The 21,784-nt window shown below is 41.8% G+C and overlaps 1 protein-coding gene across 9 annotated transcripts in view; it reads left to right on the top strand.

Annotated features, from left to right (window-relative positions):
• Window positions 1-21,784, top strand: part of CELF2 (CUGBP Elav-like family member 2) — a 373,678-nt gene that overhangs the window by 147,186 nt on the left and 204,708 nt on the right. Inside the window, exon 1 of one of the 9 annotated variants that reach the window (XM_082759993.1) lies at window positions 20,694-20,830. The exons of 7 other annotated variants lie outside the window; for them this stretch is intronic. The gene's annotated coding sequence lies outside the window, so the exon portion shown is untranslated. Of the gene's footprint in view, window positions 1-20,693; window positions 20,831-21,060; window positions 21,098-21,784 lie in introns of those variants that run through there. One more of the 9 variants, XM_082759995.1, reaches the window with a different exon arrangement.

Genomic DNA, 21,784 nt, shown 5'->3' with positions numbered 1-21,784 from the left:
TCAGCAAAACGGCCAGAAATTGAATGAGCATGAATAATGAACCCTTTGCGATTGTCCAGGTCAGGTTGACAGCAATTTTGCCTCTGTGTATTGATAAACTTGGCAAAGGCTCTGCATTTCCAGGAGTGCAGAGGCCTTTCTTAATGATTAATTCTCTAAAACAAAATGCACCGAGCTTAAAGTTGCTTCAGTTCCTCCTGCTGATGAATCCAATGATGCAGCTTTGAGAACATGTTAATAGAGAGATCTGCTTCTTACCCTGAACAGTTTTCATTTCAACGTCCCAACTAGAGGAACAATAAAGGGTGGCTTTGTGTTTCAGTAATCCAGGATATTAGATTTAAATAGTAGAGCTTGTCACATGACCTACATTCTCAATTTTGGGTGTCTAAAGTTAGACACTGAAAATCAGGCCAATTATTTTAGTCTCCCTACCCATTTTTGCAAGCACAGAAATATATTGTAAAGCCTCGTGTTCATTTTCTATAGCAGTAATGATAGTTTAGTTTTAACTTGGTGCTTTTTCTCTGAGGAGCTCGTAACGTTTTTATGAAGTGTGTCAATGTCTTGGTAAAGTAAGAAAATTTGATATTGTGACAAAGGAAAGTTGAATCTCCGCTCCCATCTTAATGTATAACAATCTTTTCAACCCAGCCTGGAGTCTTTGGAGGTATTTGCAAGGAGCATTATTTGCCTGGGCTTCCTCTATGAGCTGTGGAGAATGAGAAACTCCAGTTCTGAGATGTCCCATTGAAACCAAATGTTGGTGCCCTGTATCAGCTGTCTGGGGAGCGTTTTCTCTGGTGTCTGTAGAGAAAACCTGGGGCACTGCATTCCTGTGCCTATAACCATAGCTTTGTCTAATGGAGTATAAGAGAATTCTTCTGTGGCTGCCACCTGGAAGACTTTAATTTCCTGTTCTCTTTTCCCTTGGGAAATCATTGGATCAAACTCTATAAAAGCCCCAATCTCGATCTTGTCAGGTATTTATTTACTAAGGATTAAACCCTTCCCTTTGAAGGGCCTGGTAGGAGATTCTTCCACTGCAGAAAAACAAGACCAGATTTTTCCATCAGGTTTGTCTTTGTGTAGTCCATCTCGATGTGAGTCAAGTTAGGTGAAGAATGCCTTGTTATTTGGCTGGTCCCGTATGACCCCTTTGTCCAGGCTGTGCCCTAGAGTTGCTCTCAGCAACTCCATCCAAGCCAACGAGCTGAAAGCAATAGGATCAGAGAAAGCTAAAGAGGCATCCTAAATGTAAGCCTGTCTCAGAAACTCTTAATCAAAAGCTGAAAGCGAGGATGGAGATTTAGCTTTATGTGGTTTGGGGAACTTCAGGTGAAAATCCTTTTCTTTGCAAAATGTCAAGTCTTTGTTATCTCAGTTGGTTTAATAGAAGTACACCAGATTTCTGTCAAGGAATAGTTCTTCACTCAGCAATGGAAACGAGTAAAATGGAGACTGATAGGGATGAACTAGCAAGCTACCAAGTGGGCCTCTGTCTACACTGACCCAATTTGAGTGAGGAACTTGAACCCTGGTGGTTTTATATCAACCAAATTCCCTGCCTGGCAACTTGTTTGTTGATTTCCTGCATCACGATGAAACGAGCAGGCTCTACTATCTCTCCTTTTTGAAGCCCAGGAACTTAAGACTTGGAAGGACAGTGAGAGATAAATCTGATTTTCCATACTAAATGCTTTCTGTCCTGTAGAGATCACCTTAATTCTTATTTTTTTTGTAAGTCTCATCCCATGTTGTTCCCACCCACTCCCACCCCAAAATATCAACTGTCGTAGGGCATCCAACTGATCTGTACGCATCTTTGCTAACTTAAAGCAACTACTCTTCCTTTTGGGGCAGCCCGTAGACCCAGTTCTGCACTTCTCTGGTGATTAGCAGAGTTATCCTACTAGTTATTAACATGCTCTACAGTTCAAAGGCTGCTTTGCAGTGCACAAACACAGACACAGAAGATGGTCCACAGACCAACTGCTTACAGTCAAGAGCTTGGCTCTGTCCTGAACTCCTTTTACTGAATAAATTTGCTTCTCATTTCAGACTCATTTTAGACCTTAGACTGTGCAAGGTCTTTAGAGAAAAGACCATTTCCTTGTACTGTGTTTATACAAAACCTAATTCTGGGGACCCTGATCCATGAAAGATCTAAGCAGCTCCTACAGTGCAAATAATCATTTGGGAAATATAGGCTTAACCCCTGCAAAAACAGAAGTATTTGCTGGTTGTTGAAGGGCAGAAAGAAAAAAAAAAAAGTGTGCATAAAGAAAATGGTACCTGGTAGGCTGCTGGAAAATGGACCAGTCTATTAGGAATTAGTGCTAACAGGCCTCTAAGTTTCTTCCATCAAAATTACTGCAGTCAAAAAAAAAAAATACCACTTCACATTTGTGCTTAATTTCACCTCTGTTTATTCTCCCCTCCTGTTCCCTGAAGAATGTAGATGAGGTTTAAGTTAGTCTTAATAGTAATAGGTTTGGAATCTAGCACACTTTCACAAAATTAACTTTGCTTCTGTTGATCTGGGAATTAAAATGCTTCATTAATTTAGCAAGTCCTGGTTTGACAGCCAAATAATGCATTTTGTGACTTGTACTCTTAAGTCTACAATTCTTATCTGCAGCTCTCCCTGGATGTGTCTGACATTTGGGGCAGCTTGGAGAGCTGGAAGGCATGCGTGTGAGTGTATAGGTACAAGCAGCGTGATACAGTTTAGTGTGGGTGACTATGCTGTGTCCCAGCATGTCTTTAGAACTCTGTGAGTAGAAAACTATCAAGAATCCTTTGTTTCTCCCCATCCTTACAATGTATGCTTGTTTTTTTCCCTGTTTTTTTTTTTTTTTTTTTTTTTCCCCTCCTCCTTTACCAATGCAACTCAACAAGAGCCATTTCCCTTTTTGGTGAAGGGAAAAAGGCTTTGAGGCATGATGGATTGCTGCAGTGTATGCTGGTGGAGGGGGAGGGAGGAAAAATCCAGATCAAGTTATTTGTCATCTCACTTCTTCATACTGGACGTGATGTGGTGCCAACTCCTGGGAAAGCCAATAGATAGTACCATGCTCTGTAACTGTATACTTGAGAAGTTGGTGACTATTTAGAGTGTTCACATGTTGTTTGCAAGATGCTCTGTGTTGTTATCCTGTAGATATTTTACACTAAAATCTTCTAGGAGCTATACAAACCTTGCTATGATTATACGGTAGGCTTGCAGACTGTACAGTTCCATGATACAGACCTGCAGAGGACTAGCACGGTGCTTGGAGTTTAGAAAAACCTCTTCTTCACATCTGTTGTTAATAGATATGATGCCCTGAAATCAATTCTATTCATATTGTGGAGTATCTCGTGAATTACTCTGGTTTGGGGCTATAAGACGGTGCACTCAAATTGCACGGGCACAACCTAGGCAAAAGGCTACTAAACACAGCCACAAAAAGACCCCCAGATCCTCAGGGTTCCATAAAACTAATCATAAAGAACAGAAATATAAAACAAGCTGAAATAGTTTGGTTTTATTGGCGTCTAAGAATGCTTTCTCCCCTTTTGTGTCGCCTCAAAATTGAGCAGTCCACCAATTTTACAAGGAAACAATATAAAAGGAGGTACTGGTTTCCCAGCATGAGGCATCCCTGGACTCCAGATTAAGAGCAAAAGGTGAAAAGGTTCAGCCAGTCCGGTAATCCCGCTGGATGAATATCCTTGAGCGTATTGTAAGTATGCCAGGAGTCCTGTAGTATGCCAAAAACTAGCACAGTAGATTCAGATTAATTTGCACTTTGTTTTTCTGCAAACTCTGTTATTTGTAATGTCATCCCAGTGCCTACTGAAATGTCACGCAAAGCCGAGACGCTGCAAAATTCTGTTTGTGTGCCCGGCTGAAAAACAGGGATTTTTACCCACGCTAAATGAGTGAGATTTTTTGAATTTCTCTTCTCTGCTCTAATTATCATAAGTAAAGACGAGTCTGTAGGTTCCATAGCTGAGGCTAATTGTATTTTGTTTTGGAAAGGACATGGAGTGAAAGGCAAGGTGTGTTCTCATGACATAGCAGCATGGCACATTTTTTTGCCATACATTTTTTAAGCTGCAGCTCTTCCTTAATATGATTCTGACAGCAAAATTCAATATCGCCGCCTCTGTTTTGGGAGGGGTGGGGGAAGAGTTAATTTTGCTCTTCTGTTGTCTAGGAAACAGTGGTGGTACTTATTTCCCTTTTGAAAATAGATAGTGAATTCCACATTCAGGGAGCAATGAATAAGATAAAAAGGCGCAGATTAGACGCTTGAATTAGACACCATTTGAGAGAGCAAAGATAAGTTAGCGTTCAGCGGAAACTTTCAGGTTGCACCGAAGTGAATAAGAGTGGGGCTAGGATCAGCTTTTAAAGACAGGACTCGGCGCTTTAAGGCTTTGGGCAGGTAGGCATCGATTCAGCAAAGCATTTCACTGTATGCCTGATTTAATGATGTAAGTACTGCCTCCACAGCTGAGGACACGGTCCAGCTTGCACATTAAATACGTTGTCTCTCACCACTTGGAGAATTCAGCCCTGTGCATAGCGTGCTAAAAAAGAGGAGAGAGAGAGACACCAGCAAGTGCAGTTTGGGTGCCTGTGCTGAAAAGAAGCCATCCAGCCAGCTCAGGGCTATAAATACAGAATTGGTGGCAGAGGTAATGACTGGGAACAATGGAACAGGATAAAAAAAAAAGTGTTGTCAGTTGATGTGATGGGTAGTAAATGACAAGTGCATCTCAGTGCAAGCTTAAGATGATTCCAGTTGGGATAAGGAACTAAAACATCAAGCAAGGGCTGTATGCAACACTGCACGTTCCACTGGAAATGTAGGTTATGTACTTGGTGCTAATTCGTGTCCCAGCGACCAGAAAAAAAAAAATCTCTCTTCAATTCAGATGGGACCTGGGCTGGAGATTTTTTTTCTGACTAAAAAGCTCTGGATAATTCTTTTCTTATGTATTATTAATAGTTCTATTACATTAAATCTTAGGTGCTCAGAATGATCCTCTGGAGGTGTTCCTCCCTCTCTCTCCTTTGTTCCCAGCTGAAGCCCGGGATGGCTACACTCCCGGGTAGGTGAATCGGAGAACAGGCACACAGAGGCACACGAGGAGATGCACAATTGATGGGAGCCGTTCAGCAGGTGTGTTTGCAGGAAGGATTTTAGATCAGTCAAGGAGGTGCTGCCCTCCAAAAGGAACGGTTTGAGAAATCTCAGAGTCCTGGAAAAGAAATACTAAAGCAAGTGAGTAGAAAGGGAGGGAGTGACTGGAAAAGAAATACTAAAACAAGTGAGTGGAAAGGGAGGGAGTGATAGCAAAAGAACTTCTTGGAAGTGATTAAGCACAAAGAATGTGTCAAGGAGAGGAGAACAGGCATTCTGGATGTGTTTGAGGGTGCAAGAAAGGGCAGGGTCAGAGACAGTAATGCAGATGAGGAAATAAATCTCTTGTCAGGGTTTGTGGTAGCTATGTCATGACTAAAAAAGAAGAGCTCCCAAATTAAAGACAAAAAAAAAAAAAAAAAAAAAAAAAGTAGAAATGGCTGTTCTTTTGTATTGCTGTTTACAAGTAGACCCTTGTGAAAGTGGGCAGTGCTATATATGCATGCCATGCTTATGCCTAGCAAATTCCAGCTCATTTTCAGAGAGGTTCTGGAAAAATAAATGCAAAGTCCAAAAAAAATAAAATTTAGAATAGGAAAATTGGAGAGAGCTCAAGAGGATTTGTGATGGGTTTGCAGAATGGAAGGAGGATGCAAACTCCCTAGTTGGGAGAGTTTTGTGAAATGGCAGTCAATTAAAATGATAAGTGATAGGGGACTGACAGTCTGCATGTTTTCAAATGATCGAGCTACAGCTTGGAGTGCAGTGGTGAGGTACAGCACTTATTTGGACGTCCTCCTATGGTAGTCGTTAGCCACCTTTTCCCTTCCTATAGAGCAGGGAGAGCCCTAATGACAACAGATATAATGATGCCTTCAGGGATGCTTAAGGAGCAACACAGCTCCTACAGCAAGGTGCAGCCTGCTTCCCTTCATCTCCTCCATTTCACCAGCGTGCAGAGGAGCTGAGGACATGTCTCAGAGGGGCTGTCAGCCTCCCCCATCACCCATCTTCCCTTCTCAGCTTCCCAGAGCTGATGGATGATCAGCAGCTGCTTTCTGGGCAAGGCAAAGAGTCGAAAGGGAACCCCATCACCTTGCATAGGGCCAGCAGCCACTTGCTTGTAGAGAAACCAGAAATGTGAGTTACCCTTCAGCACCTGCTGGGTATTTCCCTGCACAGGGTGATGGAGCAGGTCCTCTGCAAGAGACATCCGTTCTTCATGATGAGCTTTCCCACTGCATTCTTGCCTTGTCTCTCTCAGATGTCAACTTTCCTGGGCTGCTGCAGCCCTTATGTAAGTGCCCCAGCTCTCCCAGCAGCCTTTTTTGGGGGAAAGCTGCAGCTTTGGATGCTCCCCTCTTCTGGATAGAGCTGGGGAAAGGTAGAGACAGGGAAAAGTTGGAGCTCGAGGAAAGTCACACTGCAGCATCCATGTTTCTGCCTCTGCCTTAGAGAGTAGAGGTTTTCCTGCAGGGAAAAGAAAGACAAGCCTGATGGATGGTTGTGTTTGCAAGGGGATGGAAAACAAAGCGGGTGGTACTGACACTTAATGGATGTGGGGCTGTCTGTGCTGGTTTTGGAGGTGCATCTCCAGCACGGGTGTACATGCAGACTTTCCTCCTGGCTGCCACAGGTATTGCTAACAAAAAAGGCAGGATGGCAGAGACTGTGGGCTGACCTGCCCACGTACAAGGTGCCAGCAGGGCAGTGAGTGATGCTAAATACCAATACTGTCACCTCTGTGCTAACGGGGTTGATGTCGTGGTGATAATTAGCAGAACTAAGCGCCCTGTCAGTGTGCCTTTCCAGCCAAAAACCATCTCCCTACAGTAGCAGCCAACTCAGGAATCTGAGGTTGCACCCTTGGGTGCTTCTCTTCCCCTCAGGGGGGAGAAGAAGACACCCACAAGGGCTGTCCAGCTTTTTGTGAGACCAAACCAATGTCCCTGATGTGCCCAGTTCTGGTCCTTGATATCAGAGGGAGCTTGTGGTGAGACTTGCACAGTCTGGGGCATCAGGACTTCAGGGGTCTGAGATGGGACAAGGTGATGTGATGCTCACTTTTCCAGTGCTGTGAGTAGAAACCAGAAAAGAGAGGCAGTTTTAAAATGTGCTGTTTTAATGAAAGATTTCAAAGGCAAGCAAAATTGAAGTTCCTGCATAAGGTGATCCATGAAGATGCTGGATTTCAAAAGCTTAAAAGGAGGAGATGCATGGTTTTCTGCATACAAAATGCACAGCGTATAGAAGTATATGTATTTGAAAGACTTTAAAAAATTCAGAAATCAGAGTTGAGAAGGAAAGAGAAGAAGAAAAGAGAAGGTGGGTTGAGAAGGAACAAAGGGACATCAGGTTTTTCTTTGTTGTTTCAGTTTTGGTTTTGTATTGATGGTCAAAGCCTCCTTGCAGGAGCCCTCCGTGAACTGGCTCAAAGGCACCATCCCATGGAGTGGTTTGTCTCAGAGGGATGAGCTGTTTGTTGCGAGCATGCTAATTTCTGATAATAGTTCTGAAAGCGTGTTTTCTTTCCATGCTGATAGAGACCGTATTAGCCAATAAAAATAATTAAATTTATATTATCTAGATGTAATTGGTGATTATGCCCTCTAGGTGGGAAAAAATGCTTTCAGATGAGCAGAAGCCTATATCCTGTGTTCAAATGAATGAACTTCTTTAATTTCCACAAAAGTGGACTATGGGGAGAGTAGTATCTACCGAGACTGCACGGAGAGGGCATTAGCAGCCTTTTCCTAGAGTAATTTATAATATGATTCTCTGCCTTTTGCCAACTCTAACAAACTCTTCTCCTCTTCGGCTCGCGTGGCTGTAATTCCTGCTGCTCTACTGGGAATTTAGCCCTTGGAAAGCTAAGTGATTGATAAATTTTTAAGAAGCGGTGCACATACCTAATCTAAAGGAGAATGGGCTCTTTCAGCCTGTGCACCTGCTGTCTGGGAGGGGACAGCACTGTGTCATGGCTAGCTCACGATTCCTCTGCCAAAATGGGAAAAATCAGGCAGTCTCTCAGGGCAGATCATTTTAAGTTAGCCTTGATGAAAGATCATCACCCTGACAGCCTACAGCTCTTGATTTTCCCAAAATGTTGAAAGCAAAGGTAAAGATTTTACTGCAGTGCTTAGCATTGGCCTGTAAATCTGAGGGTCCCAAGTCCTGGCTCCTTTTCTTGCTGTGAAAGTAAAGGTCTGTCTGCAAATGGGTGCAGAGTTTGTTCTGGATCCTCAGTGGCTTGTAGCTATGTCAAATTTGTGAGTTGCCCTATCCTTGCATACCTCTCCAACGTGCTTTCAGTGCAGAAAACAAAGTCTTTCTAGGAATCAGTCTGCAAACAGCCTCTTCCCTTCCAGCTGGGACTGCTGGGCAGCTGGGAAAAGAAGCGTGGTGCAAGGCAGGGAGCTGGAGGTGAAATGCTGCTGGGTGCCTTCATCCCATGGGAGCCTGGGATTTCAATGTGCAAGGAGAAGATACTGATTTCTGAAAGAGTACTGTTGCTCATGAGATTGTGGGATTGCCTCAGAAAGACTTCATGTATGGAGACCAGTGACAGGAAGGTACGCTTCAAAATGTGGATTAAAAGAATTTCCCGCTAATCCATTTACCCTTAGTCCTTGCCAAGGTCCAGGTCGGGAGCTGTGCATTGTTCCCTCTTCCCTAGCACAGATAGCACCTGAAGCAGTAGAGGGATTGAGGAGAAGCTGCTCTCTGCCCTGCTTCAGCTGTGAGTGTGTCATTGTTGCCACAGAAACACAAAACCTTGGACTGGGATTCTGGCAGAATAAAAGTCTTTCAATTCATATTTGATCACATTTAAAGGAGGGGGAAGGAGGGACCTTGTAAAAACCCTGTTCATCCACTAGAGAGCATATAGGCAGTGCTTCTCCTTGGAGAAAATAAAAATGTCAAGCTCTTATTATACACAATAATGCAATGCAGTTTAAATGTTTACTGCAGTTCTACCCTTTGTGGTCACATATGGAGAACAGAGTATGTGAAAACTGGGAGACATCTCTGCAAATAATATAACTTCCATGTTCAGAAGCCTCTTATCTCCTTGTTAGTGTTTAATATCTTCTTGTTCTTAAAGAGCGTTCCTATTCTCCCCATGGGAATGCTAAATTATTTACAAAGTTCCTGAGAAATCCAGGAGTGGACTCGGGAAGGTGCAGAGCAGATCTCTGCAAGGGCATTTTATGGCTTTTAACAAATTCAAGGCTTTCGTTTTAAGCTGACGTGGTTGGGAAGAAGCTTCTGCAAACAACCTGGTGCGAGTGCTTGCTCTGCAGATGATCAGGGCGAGAAGCTGGTGCTAAGAAGGTGATATCCTTTGAAGTCTAATGATATTAATGTTGACTCGTAAATATTTCAGAGCTGTCACTCTGTTTGTAGTGATTTTAGTGTTCGAGTTATGGAGCACACTTTTTTTCCCCAATCTATTTTTTATTTTTACCCTCTAAACTGCTGGCTTCTGTGTGTATGCGACACATGTATGTAAACTTAAACATAAACCTTAGGGTTTTGCACACATGAAATGAAGGGTGGTAGACCCCACTAATTAAATCTTCCCCCCAACCCCATGAGTATCAAATTTACCCTTTCCAAAGGCAATACTTCTGTTCATAAATGCAATGCATGTTAGGGGCTTTTTCTTCCAGTGGAATAAGCCACTGACTTTCCCTGTTGCCTTGGTTAACCTTATTCCAGTTATAGATCATTCTGCTTACACTTGTAACCTGCTGTGAGGGCTAGGCATGAAAAACAGTGTATAACAACCAGGTAACTCTGGTGATACATACATTTTCCTCTGGTTTCTTTCTCTGTGCATGTCTTATTGTGTGGGTGGTAAAATCCTTCGTAGCATGGTTTTGGTGCAGCACAGGAGGAGGTTCATTACTTGTCTTTTCCTAGCGCCTCGTAAAATGGTACTTTTTAACTTCTCACGGGCCGCAAATCTGAGCTAACAGTTGGCATGTGTTTGGGTAGCATTTAGACACTGAATGGATGTCCAGTGAAAATAATGGGCAGCCTGGTCAGGATTTTATAGATGTGGTTTGCCCTCAGCAGCAAGCAAAACTTTCTTTTTGTTGCCTTTTGCGAGTGATCAATTGATCCACTTACATTATAACCTGGAGTTAGGAGCAGAATTGTTTGTTAATACCTCTCATTGCAATAGAATGGCTGTTAAAGTCCATTACTTTTCTGGGGGGAAAAAAAATGGGATGTATTTAATTTTAGCTGCCTCAGTAGTGTGCTGGTGCATATATAAATCCTGATGAATGAAATCAAACAATTAGGATTGGAAATGAATAGCACGAGGCATCCAGTCATTTCAGAGAGTTTGCATTTTGATTCTGATTGATTTTTCTAATATTTGCTAAGTGCATATATACCAGTAAAGGCTCTATATCTATATGTCGTATTTTTAAACTGCTATCAGGTTGACTTCTCGGGATATAGAGCTGTTATTTGACAGCATATTCTGGTTAAATTTCACTTCTCTGAAAAACTGCACCACCAAAATAGCTTTAACTTAAGCATATCTGGTCATTGTTCATTGTTCTTTTTTTTTTTTTTTTTTTTTTTTTTTTAAGGTTTTAAAATTCTACTTGGTTCCTAACAGCGAGTAGTCAGTTTACATTCAGGCACAGTGATTTTCCTTTTTGGGTGACAGCGAGTATTTTATATGAGTGTATGCAAGTGTGACATGAAAATATGAAGATATCTGCCTTATAGTTGTTTTTTAAATATTTTTAATTGATATCTAAATGATATAAAGCAAGCCACTGCCATACGACAATAAAGTTGACCAACTTTCCCAGCTGGATGTCATATTTTACAAAGTATGTAACCAGAGAAACTGTGAATTATGTAAACTGCTAAATAGGATTCTGGGTGTAACTTATTACGGGCCGGCTGGAAGATACTGCTCGTTACTTGCACTTTCTGAAACAACATTATTCTGGCTGTTTCTCAGAAGTGCTAAACTTTGTTATCGGAAAAAAAAAAATACGCAGAGTGTCGTACTCCTGTTTTCCTGTGGTCAAGGAGTGGGAGGTTGCAGAAGGCTGACAGCCAGAGGTATTGAGCACAACGAGGAGGTGGGTGCTGTGCCTTGTAGGTGCCTGCTCCACTTGCTTCAGGTAGGGACGGGGGAATGGGATGTCCCAAGGGCTGCTGGCGAGGACTGATGCTGTTGTCCGGGTCTGTTGAGATAGGCATGCAGCAGGCCAGCTTGGGGTGGTGCTTTTTGCTTTATATTCTCTGTTGCCGCACCAAGGAATGTTTTATTTGATTGTCAGTCGTGTCCCTTTGCATTCGCCTGCCTGTCTTTTCCAATTAAACTAAATCACATCGTTCATTTTTACATGCAGTTCTTGAAATACACCTTTCCTGACATCATGTGTTAAACCTAATGCATAAATACAACGCAACTTCACTGAAACAGACATCCTAAATTCTACCCTCAATATAAAACTTGCTACTTTTTTTTTTCCTGCTTTTCCTGCTGCATCTCAGGGTCCCTGGCAGTGCTGTTGGACCATGTGCAACACGTGGTTATTTACCAGCTACCACGTGTAATGGTAGGTCCTTTCTGCAGGCAGCCAAACTTCCCGCAGTGGCATTCAGGCTGAGTCAAGAGGTTGTGTCCATCCGAGGGTGTGCGTCTTGGTTTAGTTTTGGGAGGAAAGCCTCTTTGAAAAGACCAGACTTGGGGAAAAGCTCTTCTCCAGTTCTCAATGTGTTGCTGCACATTAGGCTGGGTTTGCACAAAACTCCCTGCTCGGAGCAGATGGGTTGGAGTTAGTATGAGATTAGTATTTGTGGAGGTATGCGAGTCAGAAAAACCTTCGTGTCTGTATATTTTAGGTGTTTTGGTGTTTGTTTTTTTTGCTAAGACGAGGCAAAATTAACTGCTGATGTGAGCTAGGATGTGCTGAAGCACGTGAAAGTCACCGGATTTTATCATGGGTGCTTTCCCCATCAAGAGCCTTGATGTGTCAGACCGAATGCCACCTTCTGAGCATCCCCCCACGGCTTTTCCGTTGCTGTTTCGGCTCGATTCTCAATCAGGGTGCAGGCTGCAGAAAAAAAAAATTGGTAAAGAGGCAGCAGGGTCCAGGCCTGGAGGCGGGGGTCAGTCCAGGGGATTTGCCGGCTGTCCCTCTGTGGGCAGTTCAACTTGCCTGGCTCTCCATTAGCTGGAGGGGACACGAGTTGGTAAGGTGAGTGATGCTTTAAATATTAAAGCCCTCACCTTTGAGTTTTAAATTAAAACACTCACCATTCTTCCCGTTTCCCTCTGTTTCTGCATTTTGCTTTTCTTTTTTTTCATGCTTTTTAAGTCTCTTTCAAATTGGCAGTGCCATGCAATGAGAGGTGGTAGTTCTCTCCTCTTCAATCCTTTCCAGCATTTCTTTCCAGGGTGTGGTTTCCCACACTTTTATATGCTTACATATTAAGGTAAGGAAGGTACAGGTGCAGCCTTGCTTGTGCCTTGACCTCAGTGAATGGCAAACCTCCTCTTTCCTCAAGAGCAAGCCAGAGACTTTCTTGCAGCTAGCCAAAGGCACTCTCTGTTTCAAAATCCCATTGAAAGAACAGGAAAATACCAAGAATTAAAAAACACCTGCACCGTCCCCTCTCACAAGACCTTCCAGCTTGCTGACAGATGAAGGAAGACCCGCTGCATGCCTCCAGAAAGTTTTAGGTTTCAACCCATTAGTATTTTCCTGGGTAAAACCTTGCTCAAAACACATCTTGTAAGTTTATAGATTAGGTCTACTAGTACTATACATCGAGAACTGCTCTTCCCCATAAACACAAGATTTCAGGAGCAGCAAGGTGAGTGCTGTCATGGTGGGGAATCAGGAGAGTTTCGCGCTGCTGCATGCCTTTGCATAGGAAATACCATTACCGCATAGACATGAACTGCAGCATGTCACATGTTTGCAGCTGTGTGCATGTTCTGATTTTAAGCTGTAAGGTCTGCAGAGCTTGGGAAAAATGGCAAGAGAAGATTGGGTTAGGTTGATACAGGGGGGAGGTCTTATTTTTGGCAGAAAATCTGCAAAACAGCAAATTTTTGCATCAGTATCTTGGGAACCTGAAAACTTTTAAACACCTTGTCCTTCCCCATCCCTCCCAGAAATCCTCTTTTTTGTTGTTGTTGTTGTTTAAAATGCAACTTTTTCTTGATTTCCAGCAATTTCCATTTACAGTTTTCTCATGTTCATTCCCATGTGAACCTAAATCTTGCTTTAATAGAGTAGCATTTAGGCAATATGCCCAAGTATTTGAAAATTCAGAAGTTTAACAACTAGAATTGAAACTTGTGTTCACCTCCCAGTATTCAGGCAGCACAGAGTACCAGTCATTGTATACCAGGAATTGCAGGACAACAAAGAGCTATCAGGCTTATCAATGCAGTATTAAAAATAATCAATTTGAATTTTCAGTTGCTTTTGTGTTTTTGCATTTTTAGATTCAAAGTTCATTATGAGTGTAAATCTTCCTCTTTGAGTCGCATCATTTAAAACTCTTTTTACAAATATGTGTTTCCATTTACTTATTTTACTATATGATCATAAGCCTTAAAAGTAACAGGTAGAAGAGGAAAAAGCGATCGTGGTATGTCCTGGCAGCTGTGTATTCAGTTCACACCTTAACAAAGAATTGTAGTTTTGCCTTTTTAGTTAATATTCAAATGTCTTCAGCTGAAAACTGGAAGATTTTATAGACTTCAGGGCTCTGTATAAAATCTTGAAGTAGGATTTTTTTTTTAAACCACTCTACTAATTTCCAATAGATTTCCAATCTCAGATAAAACATTTTAATCAGTTTTTCCTTTTGTTAATCTTTTCCTTTTATTAGAGTTGATCTTTGTGTTCTGTATGTGATTTGTCAGTCATGGGGAAGAATTAGCAATATCATTATGTACCAATTCAGTTAATATCTCTGCTCTTCACAAAATGTCTTAGGCTGAATATCATGTTAAAAGCCTACAACATTTTTTTTCAATTTTCATGCTTTAAAAAGTCTTGTAGCTTCTGAAATCTAAAGTGGTGGTGTCCAACCAGAGAAGGGCAAGTCCAGCAAGCTCTCAGTGAGTGCTCCAGCAGGCTCAGCATCTCAGGTGACTTCACCAAAGCAGTGAGGCAGCAAGTGACCCATGCTTGACCTCCTCTCTGTCTCAGACCATCTTAAAAATTTGGTTCTGCTGTGTTGTTCCACTGCTGTCCTTGCTATCATATTCAATAATCTCATTTTTCACCAAAAAAGTATTGTCTTGCAGTCCTCATGCTACCTCTGGTTTCCACTCTGAATTTTAAGTCCAAGAGATTTTTGCATGTTTCCAGAACAGGGTCTGAATCAAAATTCAGCCTTCTCAGCTTTTCCAGGTTTCTTTTCCCAGCTGTGTTCTGCAGTCAGCTCAGTCCCACTTTTCCAGATTTGTTAACCTTTTGCCCTATAAATATTCATTGATGGAAATTTTTGTTGTTTGGCTTAGGTTTCTGATCATCAGCAAATCGAGGCTGATAACGAAACCCCACTGCCAGCGTGCAGAGGAAAGCATTAAATCACAGCTGTGCTCCGTGCTGCTCCTGCCTTTACCTGCCCCTACCGCATGCCATTACACTTGATTTCTCCAATGTAACGTGATCCTTGTACAAAGCCAAACTAGGTTGTCGTAAGACCTTTCATTCTCATGCCTTTCTTATCTCTTTTCCAGCTGCCTTTTCCCCAGTTCAAAATTACTAAGATGCAAAACTCAGAGTAAAAGGAGCCAGGGCTAAATATTGGCAAACTGGATTTGGATGGGATAAATGAGGATATATATGTGTGTGTATGTGTTTGTATTATCCTCCTTCCCTTTAGACTCTTATTTTCTATATTTCTTTATGTAGCATTAGCTATCTTGGTTATCTCAATACTGTAGAAAGCCAGCAGTGACAGTCATGGCTGTATGTAGTCTCTCCTGTTGTCTCCTGCATTTCTTGATCATTAGGCAAGTGCTTTGGGACCCTGCCTGCAGCATCTCAGGCTTTCCTTTGGGGGCATCTCGGGGGCAATTCTTCATTTCCTTGAAGCTGATTGTTTAAAAGCTAGGCAAAGTAATCTGGGCAAAATATGCAATTTTTAGTAATTCCCTAGAACACTACTAGAACACTTTCCTTCTCTTAAATTTTAGCGTAAAACAGCTATTATCACTAATCTTTGTGTTAGATTAAGTTTGCAGTGAGTTAAGCATGGAAATTTTTCACATTTTCCAGCAAATTAAAACATTCAAAGGTGATAGAGTAAAGTAAGTTGCAAAATTGGAAGGTGCTGCTAAGTTCAGGTCATTAAAAATAATATTGTGCCTGTAAGAGTCTTTAAATTTATTGGGAAGAATAGGATTTTTGTGAAATAACGGAACATAAAACCCCAACCAAATATGTATTTATTTGTCTTGAGATTCATAAACCTTTAGGATATTTATTTCAAGTTTTTTCAAGTTTTTTTGTTGTTGCTGTTTTTTGCTGCCACATGGACTGAAAACTTTCTGAAATTTTTCTGTCTGAGTAAAAACCGAGGATTCTTTGCATTCAGCCTGGTTGTGTTCTTTCAGTTTTGATTTTGTTTGTAGTGGGTTTTTTGCCTGTAACAAAATCAGGACTTGCAGTTAGAGTGTGAGTGTCCTTGTCAACACTGCAGTAAGCAGAGGTCAACCCAGAACAGGAGAACGTAACTTACATATTCATAGTTGCATAAATTGCCCCAGAAGAAGGTCTCTTATTATATATTGTCCATTTAAATGCTTATTTAATAGTTAAGTGGGCACTGTGAAGACAGCAGCTGTTGGTTTTATTTTTGTTGTTGTTGTTGTTGTTGTTGTTTTCCTCTGACAGAAATCTTAGCATAATCTCTCTGTGTGACAGGGACATGGGTTCAATGCCTAAAAAAGGAATAGTGACATCATATATCAGGTGAAAAGGAAGAAATCTTTGAAATATTCCATTCACCTATGCAGATACGCTGACTAGGGACTCAGCCTTCCAACCACAGGTGCAACTTTATTTTATCATCTGTAGGGGGAGGGGGAGCTGGCAGAAAAGGGAAAGTTAATAAGTTTCAGAAGAGATTTGGGAGGTTTTGGAAAAGATGAAACAGCTCTAAGCAGTTAGCCTACTGAAGGTAGGTTTTATAATGGTATGGAGAAAGGAAATGGGGCAGGCAAATCATGTGAAAGTAAACTTTAATAAAAACTGATGTGGTTTCCTTGAACAGCTTAAAGGGTTACAAAAAAGGATTTGGAGAAAAGCAATATAGCAAAGCAAAAATCAGTGCTAGGAAAGTCTAACTTAGTTTAACTGGATGATCTGTAAGGTCCCTTCAAACCTGAGCCATTCTAAGCCCACAGATGCAGCCACCTGAAGGAAAATAAGGTGTGATCCACGCTTTTGTCAGCCCAGTTTTCAGGGAGACTTTTGTCATGGCTGGTTGTGCTATAGGAACATTTGGGAATCTTGGCTCGGATCACCCCAGACTGCCCTGAGCACAGCAGTAAAAATGTTCTAAATGGCTTAGTCTAAATACAGCAAAGCGCAGCCGGATGGATGCAGTGGTGCAGTGGTCCATGCCCGGGAAGAGATGAAAATTGCAGGGAAGACATCATTTCAAGGGTGGAACAAAGTCCTACCATGATGACTGGTGGAAGCAGAGCCTCCAGCTTGGTTTCTCCTCTTCACTAGGGTAGGGTTCAGCGAAACTGCTCGACCTCTGCCACCACGTGCCTGCAGAGGTGCTGAGCCCCAGCTGCACTGCAGCACTTGTAAACAGCCGAGCTGCACCAAGCACGGTATCATCTGCACAGCAGACGATACGCCGTAGCTCTGGGGGGGGAAAAAAATCAATCCAAGAGGCAGCATGTAACTACCACGAAACACAGGGCCTACGCCAGACCCCTGCGGCCCCATGAGGGCAAACAAAATGGGTCAAATGCAAATACACTCCTAGGAAACAAGAGGAGAGCACTGAAAGAGAAGCAAGAAGAAAAAAAGAATGAGGAAGGGCTGTAGCAAAACCCCACCAGGGCTGCGTCCTTGGGAGGCTGAGCATCTCGAATCCGCCCTTCTGTTACGGTGGCTCCTTCCCCTCAGTGCCAATCCCTTGCCAAAGAGAACTGTAATTTTTATGAATGCCTTGAATTGCAGCCAGGTAATTACCTTCAGGAAATTTTCATTTTGCTAAATGTTAATCCATAGAGAGAAAAGAAGAGAAAGGGGGGGAAAAATAACAACACACACAACCGAGTTTAATAGCATGATAAACAACCGTCTCGATTTATAAGCCTTATAAAGGAAGCTCTAGGTGTGATCTTCAGGGAAATACTCCATTTCTGTAAGTGCTAATCCTAGGAGAATACTTTGCCTTTGGAGGATACACACAATGTCCACATTATGAGATCCAGCACACTGAATTCTGTTCCTGCACGGCCCAAAATTAGCTCTGAGCAGCATCGGCTTACTCTAACAGTGCTGATTGCCAGATCGTTGCTTGTGTCTTTTGAAGAATCAAAAAATAACATCTCTGCTGAAGAGGCTGTTTCCTCAAGCTTACTTTAGATTTGTTTTTACTTCTACTATTAATTTATTTTCTGCATTTCATTTAAAGTGGCATTTACAGGTCAGGGAGCATTGAAAAGGTTCCATTTGGAAAACAAAACAAAACAAAACAAAACAAAACAACAAAACAACACAAGCAAACATCTCTCTGCCTTTGTTTATTGAGCACTTTCCCGAAGATTTACATTCTTCACATCTGTTGACTTGCCGTTATAGTTTTGATCTTGCATGCAAAATTGATACAGCAAGACAAACATTCTCCCAATGGCTGGAGTAGGAGAGCTTATTAACAGCTCTGTTTTTTGTTTTTGTTTTTTTTTTTGTTTTTCCAAAAGAATACTAAAACAGCCTTTATTTTTATGATGTCACAACTAGTGGTGAGTTTGACATTATCACATTAACTGCTAATGTATAAATGCAAAACTAATGTACTAGAATTAAAACACTGTATAATGACCTTCCCTTGGTTCAGCCATTAAAAAGACATTAATTCCCTTTCTTGCAAGTTGGACCTGATGCAATTTATTCATCAATAACCAGTTTATGTGTTTTTGGATGAATATCTGTGTTTATGTTCTGGAAAATTATTCTGACTTTGTCTTTTGCAAAGTAAAAGGCGTCAGCACCTCAGGCACACTTGTGCAGCCTTTATTTTGTTTAGAAGAGCAGTAGCCAGACCAAGGAAGTGGAGTGTCCCTCATTCTAGCTTGTATTTAAGTACTTGTGCTGGCCAGCTTTATCCAGCGTTGTGTGGTTCAACATACCCATTTGTAAAATTAGTATATTACCCATCTCACATGCAAATTGAGACTTAATTAACAGATGTTTGTAACTGCTTTCACATCCTCCTAAGAATCACGCTATGTGAGTGCAAAGCGGTTGTTGCTGGGAGATGAGAACAACACTGGAGCAAAGGCTTTATTGGAGATGGGAAGGGGGTTAGATAGGGTTTTCTGTTGCTTTTTTTATTTTTTATTTTTTTAGCTACTTTGGTACTTTTTTTAAAACTCTTTGTTTTGAAGTTGGTGGGGCAGAAGATGGCAAAAAGCTATCTCCCATATAATAGCTGCTGCATTGCTCCTCCCCTTCCTTATCCCCCATCCACCAAGGTTTTACAGCCTTAAAAAGCAAGCTTGGAGCTGAACAAAAAGACTGCTAGAACAGCAAGAGGCATGTCGCAGCACACTTGAAGACAGCAGCTGTCAGGACACAAGAGCTGAAAATGCAACCAGTACACAGGCTACAGAAAAACTTGGCCTTGGGCATTTTGCTTTCACTTCCCTAGTTGTAACCCTTCGCATCCTGCAAACGATTTTTAAAGTCAGGGGAGCACAAAGGGAGGAGAAAATCCTTTGTGAATTGTTTCTGAGGATTGAAAACAGAAAAGCAACTAGTAAATAGCTGTGTGGGTCACGGATGTGACGTGCAGGCAGTACCGCTTTTAGACAGCTTGGCTTTTATCTGATTGTGAGCCCCACGTTTCCTCATACGGGAACTGCTGCCGACCCAATTTTAATCAGTTGCAATTTTGCCTTTACATCTAAATTAGAATAACTTGGATTGAACAGGAAATGAAATGAAGCGACTGATCAAAAGTGTTTCTGTAATGTGGTAAATCTCTTGCTTTAGTTTCCTGGAGCATCTCCAGTCTGATACTCCTCATTTTACCCAAATGTTGCTGGAGATAAAACTCTAATGTATTTTACATCGGTCTCCTGATTGCAAAGTTGAATAAACAGTTCACAAACCATATAGGGAAGTCTCCCTGAAGACTTCTCTTTTAAAATGTGTAAGTACAAGTATTATTGAGGAGACTGACGCTGAGTGGGAACTTTCACTTCCATTGTCTCAAATCCACCTTGACTTGGGAGCAACCAAAAATATTCCTTCCTGATGGCTGGGCATTGGCCTGCACGAAAGGAGCTGGTGGTATCAGTTACTGCAAGTAAGCAGACACATATTTGGCACATGCCTCAGCAGGGACCAATATACCTCCCGGCCACACCAAGGTACATTAGCAGGACAGCACTTGATTTGTGGCTAAAATCTGATCTGTGACCCAGCAAAGCCTCTCCCCAGCGAGCTGTTGCTCCCACACTTTCCACCTGTACTAAATCCAGTTGAAATGAAAACAACTGTCTACGAGCTTCTGCTAACATCTGTTTCCATGCTTGTTGTCTGAAACAAAGGCTAATTACCACATCTCCTTTCTTCAATATTTTCTTCTGCCTTCGCCTGTTGTCTTCAGTCTTGATATCTGGAGCATAAATGCCAAGGCTGAAACGTGCATTCAATTAGAAGATGACTCTTGACTGACCTACATAACAGTTCATTCATGAGATAATGTGACCTGCAGTCATAGAGATAAAAGTCAGTTGATTGAGCTGGGCTGGCTGTGTACACTGCAAGCTCTCCAGTGATTGAGGAATCAGCTAAAATTAGACTTACGCTCTACGTTATCGAGAGCCTTTCAGATCCGACTCTGTTTCGGTAATATTTCTTTTATGAGATGGGCGTATAATTTGTCACATTGTAATCCTTTAATGCTTAACTTTATTAGCATGAAGTACTTGGGTATCAAATAAAACGAGCAATTAAGTGATTTATATTTAAGGTCTGCTCTCAGTTCAGGGCTTAGGTAGGCAGCCTCCCATGAAGAAGGGAGATCGAGCACAGCATTTACCACTTCCTTTTGGAGAGCTACAAAATGGTGCTTTCAGAGCTGAACCTCCTTGTGCATGTAAATCCCAAGCGACTGTTACAGTGCCACGAGTTCACATGTGTATTTATATTAAGGGTTATTGTCTGTTTGTAGTGAACAACAGGATTTTTTTTCCCCCAGTTTTTCCCTATTAGATTTACAAAAGGGTGAGCTCGCTGCAGAAAGAAGTTCACCAACAAACGAATGGTTTAGGCGTAACGATTAGGCGATGTTTTTTGTATTACTAAGCCACAAAGGAAGCTCAGATAAAGGTTGTAGGTCTGACAGAAACCTTCACGAGCATGCTCATAAAGTAAGACGCTTCAAGAGAGGGTGCAGCTGTCTCTTCCAGACCGAAGGACTGCGAGGTATTTCAATGATTTTCTTATCCTATCCATCGGATTGTCTTAAAGATCCATTAACAGAATAACGTGAAATTATCTGCTGTCCTCGGGGGCAGAAGTTCCTCTTTGTTTTTTTTTTACCCTCTGTAAGTGAGCTGGGAGAAGCCTGTGCTCTGTCACACCGAGCCCTCAGTTCCTCTCAGATGAAGGCACTTCAGGGCTGCCGGGCGCATGTTGTAGGAAGGAAGAGGGGACATTTTGTACAGGAGACCGTGTGCGCTTACAAAGCCGGTCAGAGCATAACACTATATAGTTTTTAAGGTTTTCTCTATTGTCTCCTGTGTTTTTTTTTTTTACTCTTGCCTTTAAAAAACACGTGCCCATTATGGGCCATTTTCTTTCCTTCTCTTCAATGTGCTTTTGTTTGGTTTTTAACTTCACGCTGCCACCATTCTGATCCTCTCTCGGGGAAGGTAAAATTAATCAAAAAGCAGAGGAACATGCTGTCTGTCCGTCCTTCAGGAGGGTTGCTGAGAATCTTTTGTGAGTTGGTTTCTTTGTTTTGGATGCTTTTTGCTTTAAATGGTATAACAAAAAAATAAGGAAGTGACTACATGGACAAGAATAAAAACGCTTTTAATTTAAATTTTCACTTTGCACATCCTGCAGTGCTTTTGTACGATCCAGTTCTTTCTGCTACATCCATGTGGTTTGGCTTTGATTAGTAAAGAAATCATTGGGTACGCTGGCAGAGGGCAGTTGATTTTTGTCCCTTAATTTTGCAGGAGTTTTGGTGGTTGAGGCAGACCACTCAGTGTAAGATGAGGCTGAATTTGCACAGGGCCCAATTAGTGTCCGTTACCTTTGCTGTTTTCACTTCATTGGTTGAAGAGTCAGAGGTTTAATTAAGCAGAAATGGGGAACTAGAGTTAATGTTCATTATAACTAAAATCAAAACAGCTGTTTACCTTACTGAAG

This window comes from Aythya marila (assembly GCF_965140915.1).
Source record: "Aythya marila genome assembly, chromosome: 1".
NCBI classification, from domain to species: Eukaryota; Metazoa; Chordata; class Aves; order Anseriformes; family Anatidae; genus Aythya; species Aythya marila.
This window is presented reverse-complemented; position numbering and strand designations above follow the sequence as displayed.